General features: G+C 36.6%; 1 pseudogene across 1 annotated transcript in view; it reads right to left on the bottom strand.

The window, feature by feature from the left end:
* The window catches only part of LOC106009801 (KN motif and ankyrin repeat domain-containing protein 1-like), a 40,292-nt pseudogene extending 25,187 nt beyond the window's left edge, over nucleotides 1–15,105 (bottom strand). The window contains exon 1 of the transcript XR_015441346.1: nucleotides 1–15,105. This exon is cut by the window's left edge and continues 19,493 nt beyond it. The product of XR_015441346.1 is annotated as a KN motif and ankyrin repeat domain-containing protein 1-like (transcript).
* Between the last annotated feature and the right edge of the window lie 2,061 nt (nucleotides 15,106–17,166).

Below are 17,166 nucleotides of genomic sequence, written 5' to 3' on the forward strand. Positions count from 1 at the left end.
GACCTGTGAATCCTGGTTATGGAAGACACAGTACCATATATTGGCTGCTGACTCAAAGCATATACAGCCTTTTGAAGAACTTTTCCCCAGCCCTACAAGCTATTGACACCTAGCTGGTGGTGTAACTATGTCTTCAAAAGACTATTCCACCTTCCTGTCAATCTAGCTGCTTCTAGATGATGATGAACATGGTAAGACCAGTGAATTCCATGAGCATGAGGCCATTGCCTCATTTCTTTGGCCATAAATGTTTTCTTTGGTCAGAGGCAATGCTATGTGGAATTCCATGACAGTGGATAAAACATTCTGTGAGTCCATGGATGGTATTTTTGGCAGAAGGATTACATGCAAAGAAGACAAATCCATATCCAGAATACATGTCTGTGCCAGTAAGAACAAAGCATAGTCCCTTCCATGATGGAAGTGCTCCAATATAATCAACCTGCTACCAGACCACAGGTTGATCGTCCCCTGGGAATGATGCCATACTGGGGACTCAGTATTGATCTCTGATGATGGGATGTTGGGCATTCAGCAGTGGCTGTATTTAGATCAGCTTTGGTAAGTGGGAGTCCATGTTGATGAGCACATGCACAATCTCCAGCCCTGCCACCATGCCCACTCTGTTTATGAGCCCATTTGGCAATTACAGGATTGGCTGAAGAAGAAAGTGGGTCACTATCTGCAGAACAGATCATCTTATCCACTTGATTGTTAAAGTCCTCTTTTGCTCAGCTCATCTTTTGGTGAATGTTTACATGGGAAACAAATATTTTCGCATCATTTGCCCATTTGGAGATGTCTACCCACATACCTCTTCCCCAAATATCTTTGTCACCTATTTTCCAGTTATGTTCCTTCTAAGTTCCTGACCATTTGACCAAACCATTGGCTACAGCCCATGAATCAGTATACAGTGCCCATCTGGCCATTTCTCCTTCCAGGCAAAATATCCTACCAGGTGCACTGTCCAAAGTTCTGCCCACTGTGATGATTACCACTGTCCTTCAGGGATATCCCAGAAAGGGACTATAGTGATGCAGTTGGCAACTTGTGGATAGTGCCTGCATAACATGGAGAGCCATCCATAAACCAGGCCCTAGCCTTCTCTTCCTCTGACAGTTGATCATATGGTTCATCCAACTCCTTGTACAAATTTTGTTGTACTCAAGGTTTGCAAGGGAATAGATTTAATACATGACACATAATTTATAGGATTGATTTATACTATTCACCCATAAAGTCAAATGCAGAGGAGTACAAGAAATTTGTCCACAAGCTAGATACCCAAAGAATCTAACTGAGGCCCTGTATCCCAAGTCAGCATCCCACACAAGTCCAGTTGCACGCCTAGCACACAAAGCAATGTCCTGCACTAGTCCAACCAGTGGCCTCAAGCCCATGGCAGGGAGTTACCAGAACAAAGACCAGAGCTCTCCTAAAGAAAGCAGCAGCCATTCCCAGCAACAGCATGGACCCAATCTCCTCCATGGAAATGAACAGCAGAGTTCATATCAGGAAAACCAGCTGTGGAAAGCTTCTCCAGGAAAATCAACCTCATCCAATTTTCCCCTCCAGTTCTCCTTTTATGCCATTGGCAACAATCTCAGGTGAGTCTTTCACCCCCAGAACCACACTGACTCAGTTCAGTTGGGCATTCCAAGTTGATCATTAAGTAATCCACTGCAGGGACATTTACATATAAACTATAGCAGTCACTGAAATTCCAATGATTCTTGAGTCTTTTTGACACACTCTATCATTAAAGTTTTTTGTTTTTGTTTGGAGCATTTTTTATATCTTGTCTAACTTTTGCTTTTTTCCTAGAACTTCCCATTTCTCCAAGGATCTGGGGCTCATTTTATTGTAAAGGAAGAAGTGTCTGGGTGTTGAGGGTGCTAAGTGTATTCATTGCTTTAGGGATGTCATTGTTTCTAGCCCCTATTAGTTGACAGAGTAAGGAAATATATGGCCATACACTACCTGTGTATTACACATATCTGTAAATATTTCTATATGCCATCATTTATGTGTACATTAAGCTAAGCCTGAGTTCAGCTGATGCCTGCAACATGGAATAATATTACATGGGTTATTCCAGACTCATACCCTTGTTTATTTCTAAACTTCCACTTTGAAGGATGAGAAATATGGTTCTCATCATCTGTCAATCATTTACTTAATTGTTCAATTTCAGTATACATATATGACAATTACTATATACATCTTCAATAATCTATGTTCATGTTCTAATGTCATTATATAGCTTCATGTGTGCTGTAAGTGTCCTAACAGAGTAATAGAATATTCCTAATTCCTCTTTCCTGCCCTTCATGTTCAGGAACTGTAAAATATATGAACATGCAGAGGACCCCCTAATACAACAGCAAGTGACCTTTCTTCCTCTTATGCTAGCCCAAACTTAGTATCTAGTGGTTTTTAAAAATTATTAATTATATTCCATTTAATATGGAATCAACTGAGGTGTCTATCAATGGATGAATATAATATTATTTGTAATATTGGAATATTATTCAGGCATAATGTACCCAATGAATATGTATAACTATTATTTGTCAGTTTAATAATTACAGAAGTAGAAAAATAGATGAGAAATTATCATTTAAGTGTTCCTATCAGTTTCTGTTTTGTTGACTTCTCCTCCAGTTGAGTAGATCTTAGTTACATCTCCTTAAATGCATCTGTCTCTTCAGATTTCAGGGTAGAAATTTATCTTAAAACCACAGTTATTTCATAGGCCCAAGAAAAGTCTACATTGAAATTTTCTGAAGTTTTTCTTGTTGTAAGAATGGAAGCAATAATCCTCAATATCTTTGCATGTTGGTACTGAGTTTAGAAATCCAAATTATTTTACTTTAATGATTATGATCTCGTTTGGTACTTTGGATGAAATTAAATTGTTAATTTTTATGATCAGATTGTAATGATAATATAGCCTAATAAAAGAGGTCACAGAACAGTTGGTTCTAAAAACCAATTGATTTTTGGAAACTACTTTTTTTCTCCCCTTCTTTTGTTAAATTAATTTTATCGGTAAGCTTTTGATATATGTAATGATCACATTCATCATAGGGAATTTGTACCTGTACATAATATATCTTGATTGTTCTGCTTTTTCCCTATTCCCCTCCCCTTCTGATTCTATGGCTATATTAGCTTTCCAGTGACACTGATAAAACCCTTTTCCTTTAACTTTAAAAATTATCAACATTTTAGACAATTCACTTTTTCTAAAGCATTAGCCCTATTCTTACTTCCTAGCTTATAACAATGTCTTCTAATCACACAAAACTATTTCATTAATATAGATATTAAAATAACTTTGATCACTTTGTTACTTTTAATGGAGTAGAATATTAAATAACATTGCTGTAAAAATATTTCTTAACTTTCAAATATTATTTTTAGCCTTCATTAAGTCTCTTTATTAAAGTTTTGATGTGAATACTTAATCAATTATGAAAATCATTAAACATAATTTTCTTTGATCTGTGGCACTGTGACAAATTTTATAGCCATACATACAGGTTTGTATGGGGATTAGTTTGGGGAAGTTATTTAAGCCACCTGTGCCTCAATTCCTTCTCCTGGAAAAGAGGAATTATAACAATAAATCTACCTCACTGAGTTGTGAGAATTAAAATGAGTTACTGTAAGTAAAGTCTCTAGATAAGATATCAACATATAGCAAGTATTAAATAAATGGTAACTCTGTTGTTATTACTTGTGTTGTTTCAGTTATTATTACTTGCTGTTTCAGAATAATTCTACAAATGATTATAATTGGAAGGTACTTGAAAACTGTATCATCCAGGAATCACAATTAGACTGAAAGCTGTATTCAACTTTCAGAAGTTTGTTTCTAATAGTGTTTTAAAATTATTTTAAATTCAAATGCCTTTTAAAGGGCACATGAATCTAGTTACTCAGATTCTCTACTATTTTTGTTAAGTTACATTATTCTTCTTCCCACATTTGATTTACCTGTTTAGTCCTAGAAAAACCTTTGAATGTGTGGCCCCTAGCTTAGTCTGTTCTTACTTAATACAGAGGCAACTGGCTTCCAGATAGGTTACAGAAAAGCCCAAATGTTGTCACCAAACTGGAAATAAGATCTGGGATTCTACTTCCTAGTCCAAGACTATTCCCATGGATCATGGTGTCTGCTTTAGTAGAAATTGCTTAGATCAAGTTGCTCTTAAGGCACAATAACATGAAAGGTCCCAAATCAATCAGTCATATGATGATAACACTTCAGAGGAGAAAGAGTATAAATTCTTGAGTATACAATTATCCTTATGGAAATGACAAAGGAGAAACTAAGCAAACATACTTAGGGTGTGTGGTATCCAGTGATATGGATGTGTCAAGAAACTATCAAGAAGTATTTTTCCTAATTAATCTGGCATATACTCAAACCATGATAGCAACTTCAGCACATTCTTTCTAAATCTTTCATGAGGGTTTTAATTCACAGCTTGTCTTTGTTCTGTCTTTAAAAGAAGTAAAACTAAAATTGTGTGGGACTAGAGCATTATAATAAGAAACTATTCTGGGAGTAGGCATGATAGCAGTAATGAAATCGTTGCTACAAAATATGACTAAAAGTAAAACAATATAATTAATTTTAATGCTACATCTGGTAAAGAGGATGCAGTGTGAAGTATGTAAAGTTTTTAAAAATGGACAAGTTGATTTTTATTTAAAATGAGATGAGTATTTTAAGTATGAATTAAATTTTTTGTATAATATTAATTCTATCTTCCTTCACATTTCTTCCATGAAGTCAATAAAGAAATGAGACAGTATAAGTACTTCAGTATGACTCTCTGTCAGCTCAGTGGGAAATTTTAATTAGGAACTCACCTTCACTAAAAATGAAAAGAGAGGCAGAGACACCCCCACTCTCAGCACAGAGGAGGTGGGCCTCTTAGGCTGCCATACCACTGCCCCAGAATGCTGAGAAGCAGAGCCCCCCCCAGCACAGAGGAGTTGAGCCATGTGGGCACCAGCATCCCCCACCATGACTGTGCCTAGCCATTACCTGGATCCACAGCACAGAGTTGAAGGGCTCATAAAGGACATTGTTCTGAGCTCAAGAAAATAGAGAGAAGTGAACAACAGAAAGAGGGCCTCTCTGAGGCTCCTTGATGAAAATTAAAGCCCACCAGAAAAGTGAAGAAAATCACTGCAATAAAGGCATACCAGACCACCTTTGTTGGGGGAACAGCAGTGTGGACAAGAACAGTGTGGCTGCAAGCAGATCCCAGCCAGGGCTCTGCCCTGACCACAGAGGCTGGGGCACACTGGCCCAAGCCAAGGGTCTGTCTGGCAAAGAGCTGCACAGGCACACAAGCAACAGCCAGAGGTTCACCTCAATACCACTGGTAAGTGCGTGAGGCCCTAGCCAGAAGCTTGCTCACACAATAGGAACTGGGGTGCACAGCCCTCAGCCAAAGGCACTCCCAGACAAAAGGTACACAGGGCCATAGCCAGTGGCACACCTAGATACCAGAACTCAGCCAGAAGCCCAACCAGACCACAGGACAGCTCAGGGATCCAGAAGGCCACCTTTCTGAATCCAGTAATTAGTGTACTGGTGAGCAGCAGAGAAAAGGGAGCTCTGTGGCTTGCTGAGAATTGAGACAACTGGGTGTGCAAAAAGTTTCTTCAACAAAGGCACAGCAGGCTGCACCTATTGAAATAAGAAGACATGTAAACAAGTCTCAAAACCAGACTTCCAGATCACCTAAGGCAACCCCAAAGGGAAAAGAGATGGGATGATCTGATAACAACCTGGACTCCCTGAATTGGCAACAAAAGAGGATCTGGAAAAAATGAAATCAGAAATAATTTCTCAGATAACAACAAAATTGTGCCCATAGTGCAAGATGTGATTAATAAATCTAGAGAGGACACAGATAAAAAAATAGAGGAGCTGAGGAACATGAAGGAATCCCAGCATAGGAAACAAAAGGAATCCATAAAACAGTTGCAAACAGATATCCATGAGATTAAAAATTCCATTGAAAGTTTACACAGCAGGATGAGCCAATGTGAGGATAGAATATCAGATATAGAAGACAGGATTTCAATTAAAGTTAGTAAGGGACTATGAGAAATCAATCCAGCAGCTGCTAGATGATACAAAGAAGAATAACATAAGAGTGATTGGAGTTAAAGAAGAAAAAGGAGAGAGTACAAATGACATAAAAAACTGTTCACAGAAGTACTGGCAACAAGCTTCCTGAGGAGTGGAAAAGAAGTTGACATAAAGATGAGTGAGGCATATTGGACTTTAACTAGACATGATCAAAAAAAAATCTACACTTAGGCATATAATAGTTAAGATTCCAGGGGCCGGGGATTTAGCTCAGTGGTTTCATTGCCTGCTGTGCAAGTGCAAGGACCCGAGTTCAATTCCTGGTACCAAAAAAAAAAAAAAAAAAAAGATTCCAGAAACTCAACAGGAGAACAAAATCTTACAAGAAGTTAGAGAAAAGAATCACATACAAAGGAAATCACATACAAAGGAAAGCCCATCAGACTCACAGCAGACTTCTCAACACAAACCCTCAAGGGAAGAACAGTATGGAGTGAAGTTTTTTAAGGCCTAAAAGAAAACAACCTCCAACTCAGATTGATGTACCCTGCAAAACTCTCTTTCAAAACAGATGGAGAAATAAGATACTTTCATGACAAAGAGCACCTTAGGAACTTCATGAATACCAAACCAGCACTCCAAAAATTTTTAGACAATATCCTAGGAAAAGACCATGAAGACCACAACCCCAGGAAGCCCAGCAGAATAAATCCATTAGGCAAGACAAGAAATTAAACACAAAGAGGGAGAATCCAACAGAAAGGAAAAGTCATGACAAGGATAAATCAATACATATCAGTTATAACCATCAATGTTAATGGTCTCAATTCACCAATAAAAAGAAATAGACTGGCAGAATGGGTCAAGAAGCAAGATCCAACAATATGCTGCATACATGAAGCACACTTAATTCAAAAAGAAACTCATAGACTGAAACTTAAACGGTGGAAAACAATACTCCATGTGCCAGGAACCCGAAAAAAAGCAGAAGTAGCTATAATCTTTGCAGATCAAGTGGATTTCAAACCAAAGTCTGAAACACTTCTGCTCCCAAGAATTTCAGATAAAGGATAATCAATTTGTATGTATAAATCTATTGTGAACATGTGTTTTCATTTCTCTGAAGTATAAACTTAAGAACAGAACTGTTGTTTCTTAACAGTAATACAAGAAATTTCTGTATTTTTTTCCAAAATGGTTTTATCATTTTACATTCACATTAGCAGTATTAGGAAATTCTAACTGGTTCACACCTAACCTGACATTTGTTCTTTTAAAACTTTTAATTTAATCTCCCTAATAAGTATATAATATGATCTTGCTATTGTACTAATTGGTATTTTTCTGATTCTAGTGTTGTACACCTTTCCTTGTGCTGTACTAGCTATTTACCATCTTCTTGAGTCACTTTTTAATTGGGCTGTCTATTAATGAGCTGTAAGTGTTCTTTATATATTCTGGTCATAGGTTATGTATTATATGTATTATAAATATGTTCTGTTTAAGGACTAGTTTTCATTTTCTTAATGATGTCTTTTAAAGTTTGAAATTTTGATGGAATCTCATTTATCAATTGTTTTCTTTTACACATCATGTTTTTTGTATCCTAGGAAATTCTTGCCTACTCTAAATTCATAAACATTTTCCCTCATAATTTCTTCTTAAAGGTTTATAGTTTGTCTTTCATATTTAGGTTCATAGATCCTTTCAAGTTACTTTTATGTATGGAAATAAAGGGTTGAGGTTAATATTTTACATACGGATACCAGGTGTTCTAGTACCATTTGTTGAAAACACTATCTTTTCTTCTGCTCTTGAGTTGAGTTTATGTTTTATAAAATGTTAATGTTAAATAATCTTTCAAAAAGCAATGGGCTATATATGTGTGGTCTATTTCTAGATTTTCTCTTTTATTCCATTGATCTATATGTTGTTCCTTACGGTGACATTGTCTTGATTACTGTAGCTTTAGAGGAAGTCTTAAAATTAGGTAATAAATTTCTTCCAACACTGTTTTTTTTTTCTTTTTACTTTTCTAGGTCCTTTGTACTCCAACATAACTTTTAAATTACAATATCCAATTCCTCATTTATAGCAAGTATACATAGACCTGAATTTTTATATAATACCTTGTGTTTTCTAATCCTGCTAAATTCGAATACAAGTGCTAGGGGGTCATAAAGATTTCTTAGTATTTTCTCTGTAGATGATCATTTCATTTGCATATAAAGATTTTACTTCTACCTTGCCAATCCTATCCTAATTGTGTCATTTTATTGCCAGACTATTTTGGTTTGGGCCCATGTTTCAAAGTTTAATAGACAGATGAAGAGTAGGCATATCTGCCCTTGTTCCCCACCTTAGGAAGAAAGCATTGTATCTTTTCCATTCATATAAGCATTTTTGCTGCAAGTATGGAGTACATGTCTTTTATCTGTTGAGAAGTTTCTGTTCTACTTCTAGTCTCTTGATAGCTTTTACCATGAACAGCTGTAGAATTTAGTCCAATACTTTTTCTCCAACTAGTGACAGGATCATATGGCTTTTTCCTTTCCTCTGTTAAAATGATGACTTTTGGGAGTGGATCTTCCAATGCTGAACCAACACTGCTATCCCTATAACAAAACCACTTTCTACATCCTGCCAGATCTGACTTCTAATAGTTTGCTTTGTTAAACAAATTTTATCTATGTTCATACTTTTTTCTTCTATTGTCTTCATCCAGTTTTAGTATTAGCTCAATGTTGATTTCCTAAAATGAAGGGAGAAGTGTTCCTTCTTTGTTCTCCTTTAAATGTTTGATATAATTTATCAGTTAAAATGTATATGAGTCTGTTGTTCTCATATAGGTAGGTTTTCAAGCTAGGAATATACTTTCTTTCTTTCTTTCTTTCTTTTTTTTTTGGTACAGGGATCGAACTCGGGCCCTTGTGCTTGCGAGACAGGCGACGGAAACACTGGGCTAAATCCCCAGCCCAAGGAATATACTTTCTTTAATAGGTGCTATTCAAATTTTATATTTCTCCCAGAGTCAGTTTCATTAATTTGTCTTCCAAGGTACTTCATAGAAGTTGTCAAATTTATTTCAAAAAAAGATTTTTGTAATATATTTTCTATATCCTTTTAAGTTCTATAAAATCTGCAGTAATGTCCTCTAAATCTTGATGTTGTTATTAAAAATGTATAATTGATATTGTGTAATAGGAAAAAAAGGTCAAAAGAAGTAGGGGAAGTGGGAGGGGTTGGGGAAAGGAAAGAAGGGAAAAGAAAAATATGAGAAAAAAATGGAAAAAAGTCTTTGTAAATAGGGAAGGGTGGAAGGGATGAAGGGAGGGCAGGGGAAAGGGGAAAAATATAAGAACCAAGATACGTTGTCATGTTAAGGTACAAGATCCCAATGATGAATGTAACTGTATTTTATACCTAAAATGTACCAATAAACTTAATGGAAAACAAAACAAAACAAAAACAGATGAAATGAAAAGAATGAAAAGAGAATATTTGTTTACTCTCAATGGGGGCACAAACAGAATCTGTTATTTCCTGCAGTCACCTGGTTAGGATGTGATCTTCATAAAGAAATTCTGCTGTTTTGACTTCAAGCTGTTCATTCCCAAACTTATAAAATCATATTAATTACTTGAAATACTTGATAAAAAAGATCTCTGGGCTCATTTCCAGAGCTTCTGAAACAGAATCTCCAAGGCAGATTTCTGGATACCTTGGTTAATAAGCTACTCACAGAATTCTTAGATTAGATATTAGCTTAGGTTAGGTGCTAGTCAGACTTGGGAAACAATCAGGCCAAAACCATGCAAATAAGAATGAAGCAAAAAGGTTTATGGGGGAAAAAGAGTATAAGCCTTACTAAAGTGAAGATTCATTAATTTATTCCTTTCAGAAATATATTTTTGCACCCACTATGTGCCAGATATTGCTCTATGTCAATTGTTCTCAACTGGTATAAAATGTCCTAGAGGATACTTGTTAATCTATGGTGATATTTGGTTTTTGAAATCTGGGCATTTCTACTGGCATGTAAATGGTAGAGGTCATAGTTGCTGTTAAGTACCCTAAAACGTACTCCATTTTCCTCAAAGAATTATCTGGTCTGAAATAGCAATAGTGTTAATGCTGGGAAATCTTATTCTAGATATGAATAATAAGTAAGCTAAGTAAGCTTCATGCCTGAAAAAAAAAAATTCTAATGAGAACATACTTGGGAATGATGAAAGGGGAATAAAAACATTTAGTACAACTTATAAAGAAATTTCCAAGCTAAACTGAGAAGCTTGGATTTTATGTAGCAGGAAATCAGAGTTAATATGTGTATATTTCCAGAAGAAAATTTGAAGTAGATTATTCTGGTGTTGGTAGAGAGAATATAATATAGTGGGGAAAAATCAGACAGTGAATAGTGACCTAGACAAAAGAGTTGAGAGTTACGTAGGAAACAATATAGATAAGAGAGGAAGTTTATAAGGACACTGGAATAGAAACATGGCCTATTACTTGGCTTGCCTGTAGCCTTCCTCAGCAGATATTCAATATTTCTGTCATCTCCAAATTCCTAGGGTCTCCACCGCACCTTCTGCTTCACCTTCACAGCCCCACAATTCTGCTGCCCCCAGGAACACATTGCCTGGCCTCCCAGGTCTTCTTTAGAAATTTGAGGGGAAGCTTCTATAACTTTACAACTCTTGGAGTTTGCATGCCTGAAAAATGAGCATCATGTGGACAAAGCAAAGGTCAACTGCTAGCTCGAACAGTTGTTGAGCCCATTTGGACTATGGCTGCAGCAGCCTCTGAGTACCTGGATAGTTGAGCCTGGTGAAATTAATCCCAGAGAACCAATTCCTAGGCAGTTCTCCAGCAGGGAGCTCCAGAGTTCTCTTCTCAAATGAAAGGTTTAAACTTTTTCCCCTTGAGCCTGTGATGAGTAGAGTCTTGCCCATTCCTGAGATTGCCTTCAAGGCATCTTTCTTCTTGTCCCAATTCAATATACTTGGTTTGTTTTTAATGGTACTAATCATTTTATCAACCAAATCACCTTTGGGTCCAAATGTACACATGATTCCATTTGAGCTAATGTTTAAGTTTTTCAAATATTTTTGCTCTGCTTTTTGCTCCCAATTCTCACTTTAAATCTGGCTAAAAGAAGCCAGCAGTACCCATGCTACATTAAAATGATCTTGAGATGTTTTCAGATTTCTTAGTTGCTAAGGTTAATTAGTTCATAATCCTTAAACTCAACTTCCCACAAAATCCCAGAACAGGAAAATCATAGAGAATTTTTTTTTTTCCTGAGTATAACATGCATGTCTCTAGCGCATTTCCCAGTGGAGTTTTGATTTCATTGTGAAACCTCTTGAGTCTGGTCTTTACTGTCTTCATTTCTATTAGCCATCTAGTCTTCTGAGCTCAGGTAAGAACACTTAATCATGTTTTTCTTACAGCATTCTGGGAGTCTCTAGTCCACTTTTGCAAACATTTCCAAACTCCCCCCTTTTACAATACCATTCCAAAGGCTTCTGAAACAAAAGCCATGTACAGTCACATTAACAAGTCTATTTCTCTAGCCAATTTCCTGTTTTTCATCAGTGTGACCAAAATGCCTAATACAACTTTAAGGAGAAAATGGTTTATTTGGCTTATGGTTTCATAGGATTCAGTCCATGTTCTGCTGGCTCCAAGATGATGGTGGGGTGCTTGGTTTAGGGCAGCCAGGAAGCAGAACATGGTAAGAGCTATAAAATAATCCCTTCAAACTTGTAGTTTATAAACAGCAAACATTTGTTCCTCAAAGTTTTTGAGGCATAGGATTCTAAAATGAAGATATCAACAGATTTAGTATTTGGTGTGGGCTTTTTATTATAGATGATGGCCTATGGTATACACATGGTAGAAGGTACAAACCAATGCCTTCTGGCCTCTTTTATAAGGACATGAATCCCATTTATGGGAACTCTTCCCTCATGATTTAATTACATCTCAAAATCCCCAGTTCTTAATATTATTACACTGAGGATTAGTTTTCAGTGTATGAATTTTAGTAGAACACTAACATTCAAGATCATAGCAGTGTCTATGATCATGTGCCATACATTCTGTTACATCTATAGGATGCATAATTAAACGACACAAGCTTTTTGTTTCTGGAATTCCATCGTGGTGAAGAATGAGTGGTGCGATAGCCAAGTGAAGAGTGAGGATAGCCAAGTCACATTCCACTGAAGAGGGAGTGCTGAGAGGGACACTGTAGAAGTTCTATAGCTTGACCTAGATTTATCTAGTGAGAAGGAAGATGTAGATGAGCAATAGAAGAGAGTCTGTAGTAGGTATAAAGTCAGAGGCACTAAAAGTTTTGACATGTTGTGGAAATTTGGAGCAGTTTGGTGTATCTGAAGAATTTTTCATATAGAACTTGAAAAATATTAGATCATAGAATTTAGTAAATATTAGCCAAGAAGTAATGAATGCATGGATTGGAGTGTTATGAGAAATCACGCTGGAGAAAAAGGCAAAAGGCACATCAAAGAAGGCCCCTGGTATTTTGACTTTTATCCTTAAAGTTATGGGAAGTTATAGGAAGCAATGCTTTTATTATTATTTTATATCAAGGAATTACATGATTCAGTTTTTTCTTTTTAAAATAAAACTTACATAAATATCTAGAGAAAGGATTAGAAATGGACTATCTTGGAGGTAGGGAAGCAACTATTGAAATCCAGGTGGGAAATTGTGGTGACTTGAGTTAGGGGGATAGGAGTAAGGAACAGAGGGTTGAAAATATAAAGAAAGTGGACATGATAGGACTACTTGATTTATAGGACATGGTACCTGCTAAGAATAAGCTCTGGTGTAATTGGGATGTTTCTGAGATTTCAGGCAATTGACAAACTTAAGTTTAGTGGCAAGGATTATATTAGCTTCAGACATTCTAAATTCAATCCATACAGGACACTGTATATCTAAGCAGAAATGTTATATAAAGAGTTGGACTACAGGTTTAGACTTCACGAAAATAATCTGAACTGATAAACTGCCTGTCCTGATTAAAAAAGGAAGAAAGAAATAAAGACAGACAGAAAGAAAGAAAGAGCAAGAAAGGAAAAAAGAAATAGAAAGTAAAAAGGATGAATCTGAACTGAAAGTTACATTTGGGGGTTTATCAGCTTCAATTTATTGTTGAAATTTTTGGAAGAAGTCACTGGAGGGAATGAGGTAGCCAGTGGATCTAGCTGAGTTTATGGGAAAACAGTGTTTAAGAGAAAGAGTGACTATTACTGAACATGGAGAAGGAACTTCCAGGTATGTGGGGGGAAAAACCTAGGAAAGGGGAATGTTCTATACACCAATGGGAAAACTTTTATTATTTTGTGACCTCGAGAATGCTAGTGATAGAGTTTGCTGGTTTGTGTCACCTGAAGCCTAAGCTCTTGAGGGCAGGAGCTGGTAACCCTTTTCCTGTCTACCTTGAGGACTGGGGTACTCTCGGCTGAGCCAGAATTACCTGTTGAGTACAAAGGATGAGGCTTCTGGGCCACTGTAGCACAGCTCCCAGAACAGAGGAGGAGGTTTCTGGGCCACTGTACCACTGCTCCTAGCACAGAGGAGGTCAGCCATGCAGACACCAGCAGCACGCACACACACACACACACACACACACACACCACACACCTACCTCACCCCTTCAAAATGAGAAGAAATGTAAACAAGTCTGAAAACCAGACTTCCAGATCACCTACAGCAACCCCAAGGGGAAACGAGCTGGGACACTCTGATACTCAACCACCTGGACTCCCTGAACTGCCAATAAAAGAGGATCTGAAAAAGTGAAATCAGAAATAACTTATCAGATAACAGCAGAAATTGTGCTCAAAGTCCAAGACATGATTAATAAATCTAGAAAGGATCTGAGGAACATGATGGAATCTCAAAACAGGAAACAAATGGAATCTATAAAACAGATGCAAATAGATTTCCAGGAGATTAAAAACTCCATCGAAAGTCTACACACCAGAATGAGCCAATGTGAGGACAGAATTTCAGATATAGAAGATAAGATTGCAATTAGTGACCAGGAAAAGAAGAATTGTTTTAAAATTGTAAAGGACCATGAGAAATCAATCCAGCAGCTGCTAGACAATGCAAAGAAGAATAACATAAGACTGATTGGAGTCAATAAAGAAACAGGAGAGAGTGCAGATGACATAAAAAAATCTCTTCACATCAATAATGGCAGAAAACTTCCCAAGCAGGGGAAAAGAGCTTGACATACAGATAAGTGAGACATATAGGACTCCAACTAGACTTGATCAAAAAAAATCTACACATAAGCATATAATTGTTAAGATTCCAAAAACCCAGCAGACGAACAAAGTTCTACAAGCAGTTAGAGAAAAGAAACAAATCACATACAAAGAAAAGCCCACCAGAATCACAGAAGACTTCTCAACACAAACCCTCAAGGCAAGAAGAGCTTGGAGTGATGTCTTTCAAGCCCTAAAAGAAAACAGCCTCCAACCCAGATTGATGTAGCCTGGAAAACTATCTTTCAAAATTAATGGAGGAATAAGATACTTTCATGACAAAGAGCACCTTAGGAACTTCGTGAATACCAAACCAGCACTCCAAAAAATTTTAGACAATATCCTAGGAAAAGACAACAAGGATCACACCCACAGGAAGGCCAGCAGAATGAATCTGTCAGGTGCGACAAGAAATTAAATGCAAAGAGGAAGAATCCAACAAAAAGAAAAAGTCATGACAATGATAAGTCAATTCGTATCAGTATAACCATCAATGTTAATGGTCTCAATTCACCAATCGAAAGAAATAGACTGGCAGAAGAAGCAGGATCCAACAATATGCTGGATACAAGAAACACACTTAATTCAAAAAGAAACTCAGACTTAAAGTTAAAGGGTGGAAAACAATAGTCCATGCAACAGGACCCCCTCCCCCCCCCAAAACACGAGTAGCTATCTTCTTTACAGATCAAGTGAATTTCAAAGCAACACTGATTAAAAGAGACAAAGAAGGACACTACATCCTTCTAAAGGGAACAATCCAAGAGGAAGAGATGACAATCATTAATAACTAGGCAGCAAACACTAGTGCACCCAACTATAAAAACAAATAATAACAGACATGAAAAATCAAATAAACACTAATACAATAGTACTGGGGGACCTCAATACCCTCTGTCACAAATAGATAGATCAAATAGACAAAAAATAAGCAACAAAATACTAGAACTCAATCAAACTCTTGAACAAATGAACTCAACAGATGTTTATAGTGTTCCACCCCACAAAAATCAGAATACACATTCTTTCCAGCTGCATATGGATCATTCTCCAAAATAGACCACATACTCGCTCATAGAATATGTTTAAGTAAGTGCAAAGGAATTGAAATTATCCCATGTGTATTATCAGACCACAGTACAATGAAATTGGAGATTGATAGCAAAAGAAACCATAAGAATTTCATAAACACATGGAAATTGACCAACACACTTCTGAATAACCAATGAATCACAGAGGAAATAAAAGAAGAAATCACACTGTTCCTTCAATTAAATGACAATGACAATACAACATATCAGAATCTATGGGACACAATGAAAGCAGTATTACAAGGGAAATTCATAGCAGTGAATACACATATTAGGAAAACAGAGCAAGCCCAATTAAACAACCTGATGCTGAACCTCATGCTTGTAAAAAAAGAAGAGCAGGACAAACCCAAAGCTCACACAAGGAAGGAAATTATAAAGATAAGAGCAGAAATCAATGCAATGGAGACTAAGAATGATACAAAAAAATCAATGAAGCCAAGAGTTGGGTCTTCAAAAGAATCAACAAAATTGACAAACCCTTAACCAAACTTATATGAAAAAGGAAAGAAAAGGACCAAATTCATGCAATTAGGAATGAAAAGGGTAAAATTACAATGGACCCAGCAGAAATCCAGAGGATCATCAATACCTACTTCCAGAACCTATATGCCAATAAGATAGACAACAAAGAAGAAATGGACAGATTCCTAGATACTTACGAATTACCAAAGTTGAACAAAGAAGACCTAAAAATTCTAAACAAGCCAATATCAATCAATGAAATTGGAAACGTAATTAAAAACTTAATGACTAAGAAAAGCCCAGGTCCTGATGGTTTCACTGCTGAATTCTACAAGACATTCAGAGAGGAAATACTGCCACTACTGTTTAAACTCTTCAATGAAATTGAAAGGGAAGCAATACTCCTGAATTCATTCCTGGAAGCAAGCATCACCTTGATCCCCAAAGCAGAGAAAGACCCAACCAAAAAAGAGAACTATAGGCCAATCTCACCAATGAACATAGAGGCAAAAATCCTTAATAAAGTACTGGCAAATAGAATGCAGAAGATCAACAACAAAATCATACACCCTGAATAAGTGAGATTCATCCCAGGGATGCAGGTATGGTTTAACATATGCATATCAATTAATGTAATACACTATATCAATAGAGCCAAGTACAAAGACCATATGATCATCTCAATAGATGAAGAAAAAGCATTTGACAAAATCCAACACACACTTATGATAAAAACCCTACAAGAAATTGGAATAGATGGTCTCTATCTCAATCTGATCAAAGCCATCTATTTAAAACCAACAGCCAATATCATTCTAAATGGTCAAAACCTGAAATCCTTCACACTAAAATCAGAAACAAGACAAGGATGTCCACTATCACCACCCCTGTTCAAAATAGTATTGGAAACATTAGCCATGGCAATTAGACAAGAGAAAGAAATAAGAGGAATAAAGGTAGGAGATGAAGAAGGTAAATTGTCATTATTTGAAGATAACATGATACTCTATATAGAAGACCCCTAGAACTCCTCCAAAAGTATTCTAGACTTAATAACCAAATTCAGTGAAGTAGCTGGATACAAGGTCAACACACAAAAATCAATAGCTTTCCTCTCCATGAACAACAGACTCAATGAGAGAGAAATAGGGCAAACAATTCCTTTCACAATAGC

Source organism: Heterocephalus glaber, unplaced genomic scaffold (assembly GCF_053883595.1).
Source record: "Heterocephalus glaber isolate CG9 unplaced genomic scaffold, H.glaber_assembly_v1.0 deba00001509, whole genome shotgun sequence".
Taxonomy (NCBI): Eukaryota; Metazoa; Chordata; class Mammalia; order Rodentia; family Bathyergidae; genus Heterocephalus; species Heterocephalus glaber.